The 20425-nt window shown below is 41.0% G+C and overlaps 1 pseudogene; it reads right to left on the bottom strand.

Annotated features, from left to right (window-relative positions):
- Positions 1-7962: 7962 nt before the first annotated feature.
- LOC101398114 (E3 ubiquitin-protein ligase RNFT1 pseudogene) lies at positions 7963-14293 on the bottom strand (annotated as a pseudogene).
- Positions 14294-20425: the final 6132 nt, after the last annotated feature.

Raw genomic sequence — 20425 nt, 5'->3', positions numbered from 1 at the left:
GCCACAGGATACCTAGATATTTGGTCACACATTATTCTGGGTGTTTTTGGATGAGATTAACATTTTAATGGGTAGAGTAAGGCAGATTGCCCTCTATAATGTGGGTGGGCCTCATCCAATCAGTTGAAGGCCTAAATAGAACAAAAAGGTGTATCCTTCCCAAAGTAAGAGTAAAATTCTCCAACAAACTGCCTTTGGGCTTCATCTATACCATCAGCTTTCCTGGGTCTTGCTAGCTTTCAGACTAGAACTGGAGTATCAGCTCTCACAGGTCTCCAGCCTGCCAATCTACACTGAGGATTTGGACTTGTCAGTCTCCATAATTGCATGAGCCAATTCCTATAACAAATCTTTCTCTCTATATGCACATCCTATTGGTTCTGTTTCTTTGGAGAATGCTAACAAAGAAATGTATGTAACATTAGCTAATACTATGCTTATTTTAGTACTATGCACAGTGTGGATGCTCAATAAGTAGTTGATTAATTTATTAATTATTGGGCTCATAGACTTCACAACCAAATAAACAGTTTTGGACTCTAGCTCTGCCATTTACTAGCTGTTGTGACCTTGGTCAATTCTGTGCCTCGGTTTCTTCATCTTTAATATCAGGATAATAATATTAATTTCCATACAGGGCTGTTGTGAGGATTAAATGAGATCGAGCCAGGAAAGGAAAGCAGAAGCTCTGATGAAAGCTCTGACCGTCTACACCCATGCTGGGCCCTCCTTGTGACCAGCTTTCCTCTTTATCGAACAGCACATAGGGCCGGGATGTGGTCTGTAGATGCTCTCAGAAAAGACAGTGGCCTCTGTGGTGTTTCACGGTTCTGCAGTGGACCCAGCTCAGCCTTCCCTCTCTGATGAAGCTAACAACTTCCTCTTCCTCTTGACATCAATCATAACAGGCCCATGCTCTGAAAATAGTGGTTCTGAACTCTTGTAGTATGAAGATTGATTTTTTAATGTAAAACATTATTTTTTGCATTGTTCCATCAACCAAGGAAACACATAAGGAACACTTTTTTTTTTTTTTTTGTGAGGAAGACTAGCCCTGAGCTAACATCCGATGCCAATCCTCCTCTTTTTTGCTGAGGAAGACTGGCCCTGGGCTAACATCCGTGCCCATCTTTCTCTACTTTGTATGGGACGCCTCCACAGCATGGCTTGCCAAGTGGTGCAACGGTGCACGCCTGGGGTCCAAACCGGGGAGCCCTGGGCCCCCGCAGCGGAGCGCACACACTTAACTGCTTGCCACTGGGCCGGCCCCAAGGAATACTTTTAAGTGAATTTATACAAGAAACTCAGATATTGTCCAAAGTTCCCAAGTCCCTCAAAATCAGATTAAATGAGGCCCAAGCTCCATTTCCAGGGCCCTGTAACAGGCAAAGTGCTGCTCGTGTTTCCTTGAGTTTCCTGCTCTTTAGTTCCCAATGCTTCCCTTTACTCCCACTTTTTTGCTGTTTGGGATGAGTGCTGGGTCAAATCCAGAAACTCAGCCCCTTAATTGTTTCCCATAAAAAATTTAACCATATGCGGAATTTTATGCATATGGTAATTTTCCTGAAGATCTGGGAGGTTCCGTCGCTCACTACGTAGCCTTACGCCATCTTGCTGGCTCTACCTGTCTCTTTTCTGCTTGGGGCCTTTCAAAGCCTGTGCTCCTGCCATGATGCCTCCCATTGATCATGTGCCCACCTGACCAGGAGAGTCCTCTTCTCTGTGACAGCTCTTCCCCCACCAGTGTGTCCCTACTAGATCAGCCTGCCTGGCTCCCCTGATAAAGCATCTATTTTCTTGTTGTGTCAAATGGTAGTACATATGTGTTAGGCATATCATTTATACAATCTGTAGACAAGGCCTGCTGTGTGTGTGTATTTAAGGTCTTATAATAATTACAGTAGCCAAGGGGCCCTAGAACCTAACAAGTGGGGGACCACTTCCAGAAAAATCTCTCTACCCAATAAACTGTGGAGATACTATCCATAGATTTATTTACATTTTCATTCTTGTCTGCTCTTGTCTCTTAAGTTAACGAAAACCTAAAGTTTACCCCACTTAAGAAAACCGTGTACAGGGGCTGGCCCAGTGGCCTAGTGGTAGAGTTTGCACCTTCCACTTTAGTGGCTTGGGATTCACAGGTTTGGATCCTGGGCACAGACCTACGTACTGCTTATCAAGCCATGCTGTGGTGGCGTCCCACATATAAAGTAGAGGAAGATGAGCATGGATGTTAGCCCAAGGCCAATCTTCCTCAGCAAAAAGAGGAGGATTGGCAACAGATGTTAGCTCAGGGCTAATCTTCCTCACCAAAAAAAAAAAAAAAAACCAAACCAACCCTCAAAAACGTTTACATATTTCTGTGTACCCTAAAGTTGTCCCCTCTTAAACTTTAAGTATACATCTCCTTTATTATATTCCAGAGGTTAGTCAACAACTTCAGTAGACTTCAATATTTTATAGACATTGATCTTTTCTGCTTTTGGCTTTGACCATTCTGTACTGAATAATGCTGATTTGTCCCTGTGTTTTAGCTTCCAGCTTTCTTACAGCAGCAGTGTGGGAACATTATAGATGGTTAATATTTCCTACCCACCCACCTGCCCTGATGTCAGTGGCATTTGCTAAGGATATTGATATCAGAAAGGGAGGACACTGTCCATTTTCTCTTTATTGGATTGTTTAAGGGAAAATGCTCATATAACATTTAAAAAGTTGATAAAGTTTCTTCTATAAAAGATTCTTTTGCAGTAAAGAAAACTTGGAAAAATTGGATTTCAATTTCTTCTAATCAGTAAGCTAACATATGGCTCATCGGACAGTCTTAGTTTCTGTGATACAACTAGGCACTATTTGGAACCAGAGGGATAGCACTATTTTTACTTTCCGTATTCATTATCACTGATTCTTCTTAGAAAATTGCCCTCCTCCCATGAGAAAACATCATTCATCACCCAACTGTTAAGCTCTGGACCAAAGAATGCAGTGATTACTGGTGTGTGCAGAGTCAGCATCCCCGGGGAGTGGGTTTTGGGTTTAAAATTATAGTATTCAGAAAATACTTATTGAATATCCACTATGTACATACAAGGTGCTATACGTGGTACTGGGAATATAAAAAGGAATAGAAATTCTCCTCGTCCTCAGGGGCCTTACAGTTCAGAGTGGAGATCAGACGAGACCAACAAGTCAGAAAATAGCTATGACGTATAGCAGAGAGTGGTAACTTCCTGAGAGACGCAGCGAGCTGATGGGACTTCGGAGAAGGGAGAGAACCCACCCCACCAGAACCAGGAAAGACTTCATTAGTCGAATCTTAGTGGCACCTTAAACAGTGGCCAGTAATGGGTCAGGGAGAGAAATTGAGGCAGAGGGCAAGACATGGAGGTGGAAAAGTGGAGGATAGGTACAACAGCAAGTAATTGTGTGAGGAAAAGTAGTGAAATTTCAGCCTGCAAAGGTAGATTGGGTCCTACCAAGAAGGGTCTTCAGTATCAAGCTAAGGATGTTTAGTTACCACTAATTTCCCCCAAGTGCCATAGCTCTACTGGGTCCTATTTTTGTAATAGCATGTGACCTGATGCATCCTGGTTAGTCTGTTTATCTGTGCCTACCGATTGTATTAGTTCCTGAGTGATTGGAAGTCCTGGTACGTCACTTATTTATCTTCCTGTCATCGCAGGAAAGCTACCATATGGAAGGAGCTTCAAATGTGGCAATAATTGAAGCCCATCGCAAGTTTCATTTTGTTGCATGAATATCATTCATTGCCCGAAAACGCATCACACACACCACAGTTTCAGAAAGAAGCATATTTTAAAAGTTGACTTTTTCTCTGAAGGTTATTGATTCTCAATTTTCTTACTGAATTCAGCAGGATCCATTTTGATATGAGTTGCAGCTTCAACAGACTGCAACAGCTGTGTGAGCTTGGTGATTATATTTCATATTCTCAATTTTGGAGGGCAACAGTGTGTGAACGATTTGGATTCTCAATTGCCTCAGAAAAGGCAGGTAATAGGCAGCATTTACTACAGCAATTTTAAATTGAAGATATAAAAATAAAAAACTTTTAATTGTCCCCATTTGCTACAAAATGAAGTTCAAATTTTTGCATGACATTCAAGACCCTAGCAGTTTGCCCAAGGGAACCTTTTTAGCTCGTCTTCTGCTGCTCTCCCCCTTGTGTTTACATTTCAGCCAGAGAGAACTCCTCGCCCCTCAGGCTGTGTCATCTATTCCATCCTCCTATCTTTGTGCTAGTCCCTCTGCCGGTGGTACATTAGGGTAACCTAGAGATTGTAACAGATAAACCCCCAAATCTCAGGGGCTTAACATGATTAAAGTATATTTATTTTTTGCTCATATATTAGTCGAATCCAATCACTCCTTGAGAGTGGCCTTTCTCTGCGTGTTTTCAGGGACCTAGGTTTCTTCTATCCTCCTATCCCTATCTTCACACCATGATTCCCAAGGTTGTGGTCGTCATCTCCAGTCTATTCATCTGGAAGGGAAAGAGCATGGAGGGTCATGAGTCAGAGGCTAAACGGACCAGGCCTAGAAGCAACAGATGTCACGTCTGCCCACATTTCATGGGTCAGAACTCAGACACATGGCCATATCTAGCCACAGGGGAGACTGGGAAGCATAATCTAGCAGTGTGCCCAGGAGAAAAAGGAAATAGTTTTTGGTGACTTGCTAACCAATGTCCTCCACAGTCTTTCCTTCTGGGCACAAATTTTCTATTCCGTTGTTCTTCCCTTTCATAGAACATACCCTTTCTCTATAGGAGGCATCTCAAAGACCCATGAAGTCAGTGTGGGAGCATGAAGTTTGGGATCTTCAGATGATGTACCATCTTCTCCGTGGTGTCTGGATGGGGCTTCTTGTGGTGATCTGTGAATAAAAAGATAAGCTGTTCATCCTTTCTTTCTCTCAATATACAGTGGTGGATCAGGGACAAGATAACTACAATAAAAACTCTTTTTTGGAAAACAGAAGACAACAGCAGTTACTGAATGCCAGTGTATATGAAATCCTACTGAACAGGTATTATAAAGGTATCCTGCCCTGTGGGTGGGGAAGTTCCTTGATTAGATTTTGCTCTCTGGGTGGAGCTCCCTGTCCATGGCCCTTGGTCCATCCTCTGGGAGTGTCTTCCATTATTCTTCATGGCCACACCTGAAGAGGACATTTGAGACTGTATTCTTGAGGGCTATACAACTTTCACAGCCTGCTTCCTGCTTGTGCAAGCGTGAGGTCCTGAGGATTGTTTTAATGCTCAGATAGTCAAAGACTTTTTCAGGTTACGATCATGTTTATTTGGCATACAGTTCACTCAGAAACTTAGAAGGTTTCTGATCTGTTAGCTTCCAGTCAGTTCCATGTGCCAGTAAATATATCCAAAGTTTGCCTAGACGTCATTCTCAAGTCTCATTTATCTACTTGCTTCCTTGCCCCCATGCCCTTCTTTCTCAATTAAGGTCGCTACCTTGAGGACAATAGGTTTGGGTACAGGACACAGATCTTTGCAACATCACTGAAGTTTATAAAAAAAATTAAATTATTAATTATCATTGATTGTTGATCATATTTTTTTTTTAAAGATTTTATTTATTTATTTTTTCCCCCCAAAGCCCCAGTAGATAGTTGTATGTCATAGCTGCACCTCCTTCCAGTTGCTGTATGTGGGACGCGGCCCCAGCATGGCCAGAGAAGCGGTGGGCGCCGGGGATCCGAACCCGGGCTGCCAGCAGCGGAGCGCGTGCACTTAACCGCTAAGCCATAGGGCCGGCCTGATTGTTGATCATATTACAAAGAGTAATACAATATTAAAATATATCATCCTCAGTAAATTAACATTCACTTAGAAAATCTGATTGTTACAGGTAAAATATAGCATATAGAACTTTCATTTAAAAACAAATTTTATGCAAATTTTAAGAATTTTTAATTTTTTTTATTTTTATTATTTTTATTTTTTATTTTTTTTTTAGAGTTCTATTTTTTTTTATTTTATTTTTTTTTAAATTTTTTGTTTATTGCAGTAACATTGGTTTATAACATTGTAAAAATTTCAGGTGTACATCATTGTACTTCTATTTCTGCATGGACTACATCATGTTCACCACCAAAATACTAATTACAACCCATCACCACACACATGTACCGAATTATCCCTTTCACCCTCCTCCCTCCCCTTCCCCTCTGGTAACCACCAATCCAATCTCTGTCCCTATGTGTTTGTTTATTGTTGTTATTATCTACTACTTAATGAAGGAAATCATACGGTATTTGACCTTCTCCCTCTGACTTATTTCACTTTGCATTATACCCTCAATGTCCATCCATGTTGTCACAAATGGCTGGATTTCATCGTTTCTTATGGCTGAGTAGTATTCCATTGTGTATATATACCACAGCTTCTTTATCCATTCGTCCCTTGATGGGCACTTAGGTTGCTTCCAAGTCTTGGCTATTGTGAATAACGCTGCAATGAACACAGGGGTGCATGTACCTTTGCAAATTGGTGTTTTCAAGTTCTTTGGATAAATACCCAACAGTGGAATAGCTGGATCATATGGTAGTTCTATCGTTGATTTTTTGAGGAATCTCCATACTGTTTTCCATAGTGGCTGCACCAGTTTGCACTCCCACCAGCAGTGTATGAGAGTTCCCTTCTCCCCACATCCTCTCCAACACATGTTGTTTCCTGTCTTGTTAATTATAGCCATTCTGATGGGCGTGAGGTGATATCTCATTGTAGTTTTGATTTGCATTTCCCTAATAGTTAGTGATTTTGAACAACTTTTCATGTGTCTGTTGGCCATCTGTATATCTTCTTTGGAGAAATGTCTGTTCAGGTCTTTTGCCCATTTTTTAATTGGGTTGTTAGTTTTTTTGTTGTTGAGATGCATGAGTTCTTTATATATTTTGGAGATTAAGCCCTTATCAGATGTATGGTTTGCAAATATCTTCTCCCAATTGTTAGGTTGTCTTTTCGTTTTGTTGATGGTTTCCTTTGCTGTGCAGAAGCTTTTTAGTTTGATGTAGTCCCATTTGTTTATTTTTTCTATTGTTTCTCTTGCCCGGTCAGATGTGGTGTTTGAAAAGATGTTGCTAAGACCGATGTCGAAGAGCGTACTGCCTATGTTTTCTTCTAGAACTTTCACAGTTTCAGGTCTTTCATTTAAAAACAAATTTTATGCAAATTTTAAGAATTTTTTAGATTTTCGATAAGATATATCTTAAAATATTATGAAAAATATTCTTTGTTCTGAAACAATGTAAGAAAAGAATACCCAAATTTGTCTAAAACCTCTAGTTCTAGTTAGTTATCCATTGCTATTTTTGGTAACGTTACAAGAAAACACATTTTATGCTGCAATCATCTGTTGAGTAATTAGAATAAAATAATGTTGACATACACATTAGATTGAACATTACTTAAATATTTTTAAAAACAGTGTTCTTTCACTTATTTAATTTTTTTTTTTTTTTGTGAGGAAGATCAGCCCTGAGCTAACATCTGTGCTAATCCTCCTCTTTTTGCTGAGGAAGACCGGCACTGAGCTAACATCTATTGCCAATCCTCCTCCTTTTTTTCCCCAAAGCCCCAGTAGATAGTTGTATGTCATAGTTGCACATCCTTCTAGTTGCTGTACGTGGGACATGGCCTCAGCATGGCCGGAGAAGCGGTGTGTTGGTGCGTGCCCAGGATCCAAACCCGGGCCGCCAGTAGCGGAGTGTGCGCACTTAACCGCTAAGCCACGGGGCTGGCCCCACTTATTTAATTTTTTAAAAAATTGAAATACACACTTAAATCTTATTCTAATATTCTAGAAATGTTTGGAAACATTTTTCTTAATTTTTAACGCTGAAATCTATCCTAATGCCGTTAGCAATTGTCCTTGTAACCAAGCAAAATCAATGTTTGTGGTCTTAATAATTTATAGGACTTAGTTATATTTGCAGGTGTGATGAAGTAGCCCCATCTTTCTGTTTGTTTATATGGTCTGAAATCAGAGTTCTGCACAGTGGACCTGTTTTCTCTCTGTAAAACCATAAGATAATGCGCTCTTTGGAAAATATACAGTGAGAGATAAGAAGAATAATCTTCTGAATTCAGCTGAACATAGTGAACAAATATCATGCACATCTGAACAAGTCACTCAGTAACTTGGTCCTGTGAAATATATTCACAAAATATGTGTCTGAAAGTTCTCAGATATCCAAAAAAATCCAAAAGCTTTAAAATGAAGTAGAATAAAACCAATAATATCCTAAGCACCTTCTAATTGTATTACCAAACTTCCCATAGCTAATAAGGTAATGAAACCAAACTTGTATGGGAACAAAATTCAATAATACTGATGTAATTCTTCTAAGAGCATGTACCAGTAACACTTGGATTTAAAAGGTATGATGAAAGAAGGCACCAATAAACTAAGGTATTTTGAGCCTATGAAAAGGAATTTCAGAATGAAGTCTGTAATTCCAATAATCCAAAGTACTTCCCAGAAGCTTGAATGACCCAAAGTAGGATTTAAAAAGATTAAGCTGTAATAAAGTTACTGAGAATGAAAGAGAACAGAAGATCCTGCTAAGAATACCAGTAACCAAGCATACTGACTCTTTGAGCAACTTTCTCTCAGTAAAGTCTGATTTACAATGCTTTTGTTTGCCTACATAAACGTTGTTAGAAGCCCAGTTACAAGAGAAATTCTGTATATTTCTGGAACTTGGATTTTCAGCACATCCTTTAGGCACGGAGTTTATCTGGATACGAAGATCTCCAGGCTGAAGCAAGGACCTTCTCCCGTCCACCTTGTCGCTGGGCACTTGGGGAGGCTGAGGCAGCCTCACTGCCCGCAGTTCCCGGAGGACTGGCATGGCCTTTGAATACTTTTTCTCTGACCCAAATTTCTTTGTGTCAGAGCTGTGTTTCCTCTCATGACAATGAGACCCAAATTTTTTTGTGTCAGGGCTGTGTTTCCTCTCATGACAGTGAGCAGACGGCGGCCTCACAGTGATGGCGGGAACAGCAGGAGACACTGTCTCAACCCCTTCAGCCAGGGCCATCACCCTCAAACCCCACCACATGTAACTTTCATTGGCCCAGTGGCAGCAGCAAAGCTGGGTTTTTGCGGGTTTTTCCGTTCAATCTTTTTCCAAAATTGTCTTTTAAAATTTGGGATCTAATAGATTTTGTACAGCTTTCCTACTCAGGCCCCCAATTTCTGAATCCTCAATTTCTGCCTGCAAACTAGCCAGTGATTTCCTGAGCTCACCTCTTGTCATGCTTCGCCTGAAGCACAAAGTAAAAGTGAGCCTGCAGTTATTCTCTTGCCAACCACTTCCCCGGGGTCTACGGTCCCAGGAGGCATGTGGCCTGCTTTCCAAGTTATTCTGGGCAGCAGTTGAACCAAATGTTTTGCCCCTGTATAATTTGGGGCAGCTTTACAGCTCTGTTATAGATTCCTGTATAACAAGTCTTGAAATCACATGCTGCAAGTCCTCCAACTTTGTTGTTTTTCAAAGCTGTTTTGACTGTTATAGGACCTTTGTGGTTCTGTACGAATTTTAGACTCATCTGTTCAATATCTACAAAAACAGCCTGCCGGGGTCAGGAACTGAAGCTGGGGAAGGAGGGGTCCAGAAGAAGAGCTGGCACTTCAGGGAAGTCACTAAGTAGCCCTCCTGAAAGACCCGGCATGGTGGACAAGTCAGAGCTTGAAGGGAATCTGCTGAGAGGAATTGCAAAGGGTGTTGGTTGTTGGAGGATGTCATCGAGAGGATGTGACCACCGGTTGACCCTTGAGCTGGACCTGGGCAATCGGAGGCTTCTCACCCCCTTCCCTGTCCTTGGAATGTATGCTCTGCCTATGGTTCCCAAGGACACAGCCTTGAGATAGTAATGTGGTTTTGAGACCATCTGGTCGGTATACATGACTGAACCCAGTTAAGCCCTCTGTATAAACTTCTAAGATGTGGTGGGCGGGTGCAGAGATCTACTGTCTTGCTGCTGCCCAAGACAAGCCTTGTAAGTAAGTTCCCTTGCTTATTGAACCTGCCACCTCCCAATCTGGAGTGGTCTGCCTTTTTCTTGCCTCTCCCTGCCCTCCTTGTATGGGGCTGGTTTCAGATTACACCCAGGAAGCTCCCCAGATTGCGAACTAACTAACGCTGGTGTAGAGGTCTGTGGAAGGCTGTGACCTGGTCTTAGCTGTTGCCTTTGTGAGTTTGCAGTCAGGTGTGTGGTCATGGGGCGATGCTGGTCAGAGGGGCAGGCGGACGGGAAGAACAGCTGGACGCGGAGGCGGAAGATGGTGCAGAGTAGGGAAGAAGAGCCAGGACAGACTGGCATCTGCTGGCATCTCTGGGTCTATCTCTCCTCACCTCTAACCATGACGATCTTCAGAGTATAATGGCTGCTGCTTCACTTCACTTTCCAAATATTGTGCAAGTTTCCCTTTTGGCCCAATTTAACCCAGAACCAAATAGCAAAGGGGATTCTAAAATGTAATCCCAATTTAGCCAGACTGACACAAAATAAAACCACTTTCTCTATGCACTCTCTGCATCATTGTCTTCATCCAATCAGCCATCAATTCCTGTTGATTCTATATCATTAATATCTCTGCATTATGATCCCTTCTCTTCTCTGCCTTTGCCCTTCTTCAGTTCAACCCTTCAAACATTTTATGTCTGGGGCTGGCCCCGTGGCTTAGCGGTTAAGTGCGTGCTCTCCGCTGCCGGCGGCCCGGGTTCGGATCCCGGGTGCGCACCGAGGCACCGCTCCTCCGGCCATGCTGGGGCCGCGTCCCGCATGCAGCAACTGGAGGGATGTGCAGCTATGACAGACAACTATGTACTGGGGCTTTGGGGGAAAAATAAATAAATAAAATCTTTAAAAAAAAAAACAAAAAACATTTTATGTCTGGATTACTGTAATGGTCTCCTAACTTGCAGTTACATTAAATATGACCATGTAGGTTGTGCACTGCACAACTCCAGGGGAGGCCATTCACAGACCAAATTTAATGGCCCTCCCTAGAGTTGTGCAGTGTACAACATGCAGAACTGTCCGGAGTAGTTCCATCTCATGTCTAGCCTGACTTCCTCCCCTCAGTAACTTGGGCCATCATTTTGAAAGGCAAAACTAATCATGTCATTCTGTCTAAAATCCATCTAGGCCTCCCAAGGCCTTCAAGGTAAAGTTCAAACTCCAAGGCATAGCATAAAATCCGTTCATGATCAGCAGATAAGCCTAGTCTCTGAAATCAGAATTTCTAAGTTGGATTTTTATCTTAGCTACTTGCAAAATATATGACCTTGGACAAGACACTTAATCTCACTGGGCTTCTGTTTCTTTAACTGTGAAATGGGAGAGGAGGGTAAGAATAGACCTTTCCTCACCAATTTTTGTCAGCATTCACTGAGATGTAAAGATGTCATATTCCTTCTATAGTGCAGTCTGTCACCGTGGTCCGTCCCCACCCCAACTCTATGCTTCAGCTAAACTGAACTCCTTGTAGTAGTTCTCTACTTTGTGACCCTTCCTGCCTCTGTGCTTTTACACATGACTGAATTAGCTTTTTTTCTTCCCCTGGCTAGAACCTGATCCTTCTCCAGGATTCAGTGACTCATCACCCTTCCTCCTGGAAGCCTCATCTGATTCCCTCAGCCTCAGGTAGTGGCTGCTCCCTTGGGCTGTCTTAGCAGTCAGTGTTTGGTTATACCGCAAGGAATTCCATTTCCTGTTACCCGCCTACCTCCCACACTATGTCAGCTATAGACTATCTCCCCTGTGGGACCTTAGACTTTAGACCATGTTTTCCTTGAGGGTAGGAGCTGTTTTACTTGTCTTTATATCCTTAGCTCCTAATGTAGCACTGACTAAGTTCTTAAGAATGTTTGTTAGCAGGTTCTCAAAAATGTTTGTTGAATTAATGAGTGGTGATGAATGACGAAGTCTCTAACAGGCATTGTTATACTTTATGGAAAAATATAAAGACAATAGAGGGAAGGTTTTGGGACAATGCATAACAGTAAGAATTCTAGAATTCTGAAATTTTGTGATTTGGTGGATTTCAAAGTGTATATGTTTCTGTTAAGAATGGAAATTCTTTTAATAGAAAGAATGACTAAGGACATTTTTGTCAAGGCCTTGTTTACTAGCATTTATTTGACATCCATTACTTTAAAACCTCTTACAAAAATACTGAATGTTCCATGTAAATTTCTTTAAAGAGTATTCTGTCTGTCAGTGGTCAATTGTAATACCTAAAACTATGAAGTAGCTATCCTTGGCAAATTCTGGCTGTTTATTTTATAATGTCTGTGTGAGTTCAATCATTTAAACAGTGCACCTTGCCTTAGTTAGTAGTTTATACCTGAAGTTACTGATGGCAATCTTTTAATAAAGAGAACAAGAAATTACTCTGAGTTTTTTTCCTCCAATATTTCAGATTTCCATGTACTGAATATGCTTAAAATAAAGTACATCTGTAAGATTTTTTTCTTATCATAAATTTCTAGATCAATAATAATTAAGTATCTTAAAACTTGGAATAAAAATGTCAGTGCATAAAAAATATCAGAAGATAATAAGTCTAAGCACTTCTGTGGGCTGTAGATATTGACCTTTTCCAAAAACTTGTTTCTTCTTCAAATAGGTTCTTGCTTTGGTATAAGTAAAGGTTTTAATAAATATGGAAATGATCACTCTCAATATCAGTGTCATGCTTTGTTAGGTTATAATTCTAACTGCATCTCAATGCATCACAATTCTAAAATTAAGAAGAGTGACTTGCTTAAATATTTTTGCATCTTACAAAAGAATAAGAATATGATGAAAGTCTCACTAGAGAAATAGGCAAAAGGCATATCAAAGGAGTCAGAAAAGAAGAAATAAAAATGGCCAATAAATATATGGAAAAATTTTAACCCCACTAGTAAAGAAATGCGAACTAAAACAATAATGACGTCATTTTACCCTATCACGTAACAAAGGTTGTGCAGAAATGGGCACTTTCACTCATTGCTGTTGGGAGTGGAAATCTGTACAGTCTTTGTCTGCAGTTTGAGAGTATGTGCGAAAAGATTTAGGAATGCTTTCAGCTTTGACTTAGGAAGCCTTCTTCTAGAAATTTGTTCTAAGAAAATAATAGGGCAAATGCAGACAGGTGTAAATTTAAGCATTTTCACTGCAGCCTTGCTTATAAAATACGATTGGGCGGATAACCTGCTGTTGCCTAGTTTCTGCGGTCCTTCTCCCACCACACACTCCTCTCCAGGGGGAAAGGAGTACCTGTTCGTTTGGGGAGTCAGGGCTCTGCTTCCTCTACTCTTGAGCTTTGGGATCTGCCTGCCTGCAGAGAGCATGTGCTCTCCTCGTGGAGCTTCCACGGGGAAGGCCTCCCTGTGCTGAGGGGGCCTGCAGTTCCCCAGCCCTGCCTGTGCCTGTCTGGGGAACTCTGTTTAATCCAGGTACCGTGTGAGGGATCCCATTGGGCTGCACATCTGATCCGTGACCTCCATCCAACTTTTATCAAAAATAAGTCTGGTAGTTTGATTTCCATCTAATTCCTCTCTGTTGCTCAGTTCGTATTGAACTGGGGCTTCCTGACACCCCAAGAAATGACAACAAGAACAGCAAATAGAATTTGGATATCCGAAAACATGGGATCGATTAAAAAGATATGTCCATAAAATTGAATATGATGCAGAAATTCAAAATGATCCCGTTGATGTATACATTGGTAAACAAAGAAAATTCTAATATAACATTTTGCATATGAACACACTTAATGTGTATTTATATAGTTTACTCTTCTCCTCTCTCTTTTTTACCTCATCTATATTTTCTCAAGCTTCTGCAACCACGTAAAAACAAGTTAATTACGTTTTTGCCTCTGTATAGGCTGTATTTGTGGCTGTGTTTGCTATGTTTGTGGTGGCTGGTGTGTGCTTTCCCTTATTGTTCTGTCTCTCTGGCAGTTTCCCTGCAGGCATGAGCAGGGTCTTGGTCACTGGTAGGAGACCTGGAATTGGGCCAGTTTATCGTAGCTGGACAACTCCTTTACACGGACAGCCCTCACAGGACCAGGCCCTCTGATGATCCTGGCTACTGACTCCACCCCCTACCTTCTCTGCAGAGCCTCACCTGGTCAGAAAGGAGCTCCCCTATGGGCCCAAATGAGGTAATAGTCATCTTGTCCCTCCACTGCCCCATTTGGTCTCCTTCCAGGAAGCTGGAGCTGCTGTCTGAGGAGAACCAGTGCTCAGTCATGCTGGGGCTGTTGAGGGTTGGGAGACCTCCCATTCAAGAGAATAAAACTGCAGACAATACCAAGCTCAGGGCAAGCTGGTGCACAGTTACCTCTAATTCATGGAGATGCCAAAATCATCATCATTTGCAATGGCTCCTGGGAAATGGAATTTTCCACATAAGTCAAGTTTCTAGATAGCTAGCATTTACTACTTTAAGAGCCTATACTATCTTTCTTAATCATTTTTAATGGAAATCTTACTGAAGGGTTCTCAATTTATTTCAACAAACATTCAGTATTTTCTTGATGACTCAGTCTCATCCTTAGAAAGAACATATTTTACTGTGCTGTGGAATGGTGATGTTCTCTGAGCTCATTATAGCATGTTGTCCTGAAGAGCAGTCCCCGGTTGTACTTTCAAGGTCATGCCTGTGTTTTTATGATTGTTGGCCTCCTTCCCCTGTTGAAAACTGTTTCATCTGACAATCTGTGTGCTCTGGTTCTTTCGAGACCCTGCTATATTATATTAGCATTTGGTTAGGAATGGCCCTGATTAGCATCAAGATTCAGCATCTTTTGGCAGACACATCTCTGCCGCTGTGAGGCCATTTCCATTTGTTTCTGAGTTTGCTGCTGGGTTTTGGCCACTGTGGTTACAGTGGTCAGCTATCTGACCTCTGGTTAATGTGCAATTCTTGCACGTTGCAACAAGATTTGTATTCACCTTTTTGACAACCAAGTTAAAATTCACATTTTCCTTTACAAACAGGCTTCTTTATGGATTAATGATCATTTACTTCATAATTTTAGGAACTGTGGTTCAAATAAATGAAGTGAATTTTCTAATCTTGTTCACAATGAAATGTTTATGAAGTTCAGGATCTGTTCCTGAGGCTATAAGACTGGAAATCACAAGCTCTAAGAGAATTTCAAGGGGACAATTGAATGATCATGCATTCATGCATTTAATAACTATATTCAACTTAATTAAGAAATGAATTCTTTTATTGGTTTTCCATTGCCTAAAGTATAAAGCACAATTGCTTTAACATTCTATCAGTTAGCTTGGCTGCCTAAAGACACACCTAAAACATAGTGGTTTAAAATAAAAAAAGTTTCGTTATGTTTTTATGATTCTGTGGGTCAGTGGTCAGCTCTTTGGTCTGGGTCAGCTGGGCTGGAGTTAGATGGTCTAGGTTGGCCTCACTCACATATCTGGGATGGCTGGGATGACTGAGGCCTCTCTCCACGAAGACTTTCATCCCTCAGTGGGCTACCCTGGGTGTGTCATATGGTGGCAGAAGGGTTTCCAGCAGCAAAAGCAAGCAAATGCCAAAGTGTACATACTTTTTAAGCCTCTTCCCGTGTCACATTTGCTAATGTCCCATTGCCCAAAGCAAGTCACATTGACTGAATGCGTGAGTACAGGGAGACATGATTCATGGGATCCATTACTGCAATGATTTACCACATCTTCCAAACTATCATTCTAACCCTGCGGTTCCCAAACTGTGGCTGAAGTACCCTGGGACACCACGGAGAATTCACAGCAGGTGTTGTGGGATATTTTAAATTTTCGAGGGAAATGTAGTTATACACTATGACCATTGGACATTGCATAAACTACTAGCGTGATGTAGGCCATGATGTCAACACCATAATGATACATTCCTTTTGAAGCCATCGTATTTTTGCAAAGCTGGGTTTTTAGTGGTTGCTGTGATAAAAAGCAAGTACTGTGTGGAAATCAATGTAGAACAGGATGTGAGGATAGTGGTGTCCAATCTGATTCCAAGGTTGTAGAAGTTGTGCAGTGCCCGACAGGCGCCTTATATCCTGTTATTAAGTAATTGTGGTTATTTAAGAATTAAATAAAATATTATTTAAAAAACTTATGTGTATTATTTTTCAAATGTAACTAAGTTGTTAGGACATACATACTTACAAAGTTGCTTGGAACTAACTACTTAATAAATTTCATTTCTTTTGGTCTAGGGGCACTGTGAAAAAACTAACAAGACACTAAGGGTGCCGTGAACCACGAAAGATTAGGAACTGCTTTTCTAACCTTATTATCTACTGCTGATAAAAGAAGAAAGCAAAGAAGGAAAGCTAGTTTTAGGGACGAGAGAATGAATTCAATTTTGGATATGCTGAGTTTGAGGACCTAGTGGGCCGTTCAGGGAAAGATACAGAACTGGAATTCATGTAGGTGGTTTGCAGGAGAGCTAATTTCATCCCTGAATTGTCATGTGCAGGTTCTCTTTCTGATTGCTTTGGGTGTTGTATATATTCAAGAATTAATTGCAAAAGAAAAAGGTAGAGTTGTTGAAAGAGAAGTAACCTAAAAACCAAAACTCAAAACCAACTGTAAAACAAACATTTTTGGCTTAATATTTTTGTAGATGTTAAATAGATGCATTTTAATTTCCCTCTTCTGTCATATTTTATTGCAAAGGGCAAACCTCTAAGCGAGATCTGTGAGGTTTATTGTCCTAGAGAAATAGAAGGTGAGTTCTTGACCTCTTAGCCAGGTGTTGTAGAGATAGAGCATTTGCTAAATTACTTTATTTCCCATTTCACACATCACTAGCTGGTTGCTCTATGTGGGACGCCGCCTCAGCATGGCTTGATGAGCTGTGCGTAGGTCCGCACCCAGGATCCAAACTGGTGAACCCTGGTGCATCTTTTTTTTTCTGTGAGGAAGATCAACCCTGAGCTAACATCCATGCCAATCCTCCTCTTTTTGCTGAGGAAGACTGGCCCTGGGCTAACGTCTGTGTCCATCTTCCTCCACTTTATATGGGACGCCGCCACAGCATGGCCTGACAAGCGGTGCATCGGTGTGCGCCCAGGATACGAACCTGGGCCGCCAGCAGTGGAGTGTGCACACTTAACCGCTACGCCACAGGGCCGGGCCCCCAGTGCATCTTTATGAATTGTATGAAAGAATGGTAGCACTGAAATAGTTCTAGTCTTGCAGAGATGCCCTATTATCAGGGATGGAGGATGTAAGGAATATGTATAAAGACACATGGTTCCTGGAACACAGGGAACACTCAGTAAATATCTGCTGAAATTTGTCCAGGGCTATTCTTACTCGTAAAAGTAATCAGAGGAATATATAATACAATATATTGAGTATATCATAGAGTCTTACTGTTGGAAAGGATTGACGTACATTCTCTTCAGCATTCTTCACAGATGAGTAAAAACGAGTTGAGCACAAAAATGAGCACAGATAAGCTACAATGTGCCTTCCTTTAAATTTTACTTTTTAGCACTCCAGAACAAATCTATTCGCTTTTATACATGAGATCCTCTCAAATATTTGAAGGCAGCCATGTGTCTTCTCTTCCTCAGGGTAAACATCTTCAGTTTCTTCTTATCTAGCTTTATTTCAAGATTCTTCACCATCCTGGTCATCCCGTTTTGGATGAAATGCAACTTCACAATGTACTTTAAAAAAGTTAGTGACCAAAATGCTTCACAGTGCTCCTGATCAAGTCTGATAAAATGAAGTGCAGAGGGATCACTTTTAACGAGGCATTATGCTGAATGTTTGTATGGGTAAGGACTCGTGGTCACGAATTACAAAAGATCTAGCTCAAGTCAGTTTATTAAAATGAGTAAATATACGAATGAATAAATAAATAAAGTAAGTAAGTAAGAGTGATACCGCACAAAGGGCACGATCTGCTCGCCGTGAGACAAAAGCCAATCATCAAGAGGCAAGATGATGGAAAAGAAAGGGCAGTTTATTACAGCTTGCTAGCAAGGGGGAAGATGGCCGACTAATGTCCCAAAGAACCATCTTAAGGGGGCACAAAATCTTACAGTAGTTATATAGGCCAGTGGGTTATAGGGGAGGGGGTTAGGAATGTTGACCCTCTGGTGTTACAGACTGGGAGTGCCACACCAGATCTTTCAGTTTTCATTGACGATGGCTATCAGCATAGACTCTCTGTTCGGGGGTCATCACATTCCTAAGGAACTCAAAAGAACAAAGTCATCATCTTATCGCAGCTGGGAGGTACATGCACAAGCAGGGGTAGTAAAATCTACAGAGCAGTGAGATCTCCTGGAGGGTGCATATCCAGCTGGGTTAGTTTGTCAGAGGTCATTCAAAGTTACCATAGGGTTTCTTTTCTACAGTGGCTTCCCTCATGTCAACCTTGTGTTGACCCGGTGTCAAGAGGATGGGGATACTGACTAACAACTGAAGTCCGAGGTAGGTCCACCTCTAGGTAGAGCTGGGGAGCCAGGGAATCAAATATCCTCTGAACTCTGTCTGTCTTCACTGCTTAGCTCTGTTTTCCTTGGTGTTTTCTTCACTCCCAGGCAGGATCTCCCAACATATTTCTTCTTAGAAGCTCCAGGTTTACATCTTACCAAATTAGGAACTCCGTGCCAAAGACAGAATTCTTGAGAAAAACCAACACTTAATTGCAGAGAAAAACACTTTGCTGATCCTCCAGAATGTAAATTCTGTCATAAAGAAAATGATTTCAGAATAGTATGACTTGCTATAATTGGCTCCATACTGGCTTTTAGCTACAGCTGCTTTCCTTTTAATGCACTCACAATGCTTCTTTATTTTGTGTCTTCCAGAATTCTTCCTGGAATTGACATCAGACTCATGATTTGAAAGTTGTGGAATCTATCCTCTTCAATTTGGGAAATTAAGAGGTTATTTCCCTGTCTTTTATCTTCTGACCCCTTTCTAGTTCTCGCTGATTCTTCAGAGATCTACAATAGTTCAATAAACATAATAATAATAATAATGCCATATAACAGTACTTTCCTTGTTCATATTTGCAAGTTCTTGGCTTTTTCGACAGCAATTCATTTAGCTTAGAAACTTGAATCCTTTTAAATCAACCATGTAAATCCTACCTCTTACTATCTGCCCACCTGGCTTGACCTTCTAGTTGCACATTAAGGACCTTTTTAGTTTGGATGTTGGGTTTTAAGAAACAGAGAGTCAATCAGGTTAACTCTAGATGACGGAGAAAGCTTTATTATAAGGTTACATGTAGCTGTGAGGAAGAAAGGGAGCTAATAAGAACAGAGAAGTGCATTTCATGGCGGCTGGTGTCCGCGTGTAGGTCCTAAGCAGCAGGAATTTATGAGTCTTCCACCTCATATCTGATCAGGTTTTGACTCAGTCATTTGTGACTGTGATCTGTGACTCACTGTTTTTCTTGGTGTCTTTTTTTTTTTTTTAAAACAGCCTTATTGAAGTATAACTGGCATACAATCAACTATACATATTTGAAGTATATAATTTAATAACTTTCAACATATTACACCTGTGAAATCATGACCATGATCAAGACAATAAACAAATTTGTAACCCCCAAAAGTTTCCTCATGTCCTTTTATAATACCTCCCACCTCCTCTCTGCCTCTCCCCTCACCCTTGTCCCCATCTGTTCTCTGTCACTATAGATTGGTTTGCATTTTCTGGACTTTTATATAAACAGAATCATAGTATGTACTTTTTTTTGGCTGGCTATTATCACTCAGGATAATTATTTTGAGATTCATCCATGTTATCATGTGTATCATCAGTTTATTCTTTTCATTGCTTAGTAGTCTTCCATTGCATGGTTATTCCACATTTTGTTTATCCATTCACCTGTTGATGGGTGTTTGGGTTGTTTGAGATTTTGCCCATGACGAATAAAGGTATTATGAACATTTTTGCACGAGTCTTTGCATATAGACATAGACTTTAATTTCTGTTGGGTAAATAACTAGGAGTGGACTGGCTAGATTACAGAGTAGGTATATGCTTAACTTTTAAGGAAACTACCAAACTGTTTCCAAAGTGGTTGTACCATTTAATATTCTCACCAGCAGCATATAAGAGTTCCAGTTACTTCATATCCTCACCATCTCTTGGCATGTCAGTGTTTTAATTTTTAGCTATTCTAATGTAGTGGTATTTCATTGTCTTTTTTTTTTTTTTTTGGTGAGGAAGATCAGCCCTAAGCTAACATCTGTGCCACTCTTTCTCTGTTTTGTATGTGGGTTGCTGCCCAGCATGGCTGACGAGTGGTGTAGGTCTGAGCCCAGAATCTGGACCCATGAACCCTGGCCAGTGAAGCAGTGAGTCCCGAACTTAACCACTAACTGCCCCTCATTGT

This window comes from Ceratotherium simum, chromosome 2 (genome assembly GCF_057802395.1).
Source record: "Ceratotherium simum simum isolate JZ-2026a chromosome 2, ASM5780239v1, whole genome shotgun sequence".
NCBI classification, from domain to species: Eukaryota; Metazoa; Chordata; class Mammalia; order Perissodactyla; family Rhinocerotidae; genus Ceratotherium; species Ceratotherium simum.
This window is presented reverse-complemented; position numbering and strand designations above follow the sequence as displayed.